At 46.2% G+C, this 977-nt stretch overlaps 1 pseudogene; it reads left to right on the forward strand.

Moving 5' to 3' along the window:
• Nucleotides 1-92: 92 nt before the first annotated feature.
• LOC101583666 lies at nt 93-963 on the forward strand (annotated as a pseudogene).
• The last annotated feature ends 14 nt before the right edge of the window (nt 964-977 follow it).

The raw sequence follows: 977 nt of genomic DNA on the forward strand, positions 1-977 counted from the left end.
AGGACTTTTCTAAAGCACCTTTCTGGTCTCCTTGTCACTCGTGGCTTGCGGTCGGTGGCTCATCAGTGGTGGTGGCGGCAGTCGTGGGAACCATGAGTGGCTTGACCAGTGAGGAGTGTGTGGCGCCTTTCACCCTTGAGTGCCGCACTTTCCTCAAAAATGAAAAAGGACAGTATGCATCTCCATTTCATGATATTCTGATTTATGCAGCTAAGGATGTGTTCCACATGATACCTGAAGTTTCATGCTGGTCTAAGGTGAAAATGGAGATCACTTCAAAGGATCCTCTGAATCCAATTAAGCAAGATGTGAAAAAGGGCAAACTGGCATGTTGCAAACTTGTTCCTTTACGAAGGGTGTATCTGGAACTATGGTACCATCTCTCAGACCTGGGAAGACACAGGACTCAGTGACAAACATACCGGCTGTAGTGGTGACAATGACCCCACTGATGTTTGTGAAACTGGAAGTAAGGTGTGTGCAAGAGGCGAGATCATCCGGGTACAAGTCCTGGGTGTCCTGGCTACGATCCATGAAGGGGAGACTGACTGGAAAGTCATTGCCCTAAGTGTGGACCATCCTGATGCAGCCAACGACAATGGTATCAACGATGTCGAACGGTGAAAATATGGCTGCCTAGAAGCTACTGTGGACTGGTTTAGAAGGTAGAAGGCTCCTGATGGAAAACCAGAAAATGAGTTTGCTTTCAATGTGGAATTTAAAGATAAAGACTTTGCAGTTGATATTATTAAAAGCACTCATGACTACTTGAAAACATTAGTAACTAAGAAAATGGATGGGAAAGGAATCAGTTCTATGAACACAACAGTGTCTGAGAACCCTTTCAAGGGTGACCCTGACGCTGCCAAGGCCATCGTGGACCTATTACCGCCACCACGTGGCTCTGCTTGTGCCGAAACTACAGATGTGGAGAAGTGGTTCCATCACCAGAAAAACTGGTGAAACTTCTTTAGAAG

This window comes from Octodon degus, unplaced genomic scaffold, assembly GCF_000260255.1.
Source record: "Octodon degus isolate 3935 unplaced genomic scaffold, OctDeg1.0 scaffold01083, whole genome shotgun sequence".
In the NCBI taxonomy this organism is placed as follows: Eukaryota; Metazoa; Chordata; class Mammalia; order Rodentia; family Octodontidae; genus Octodon; species Octodon degus.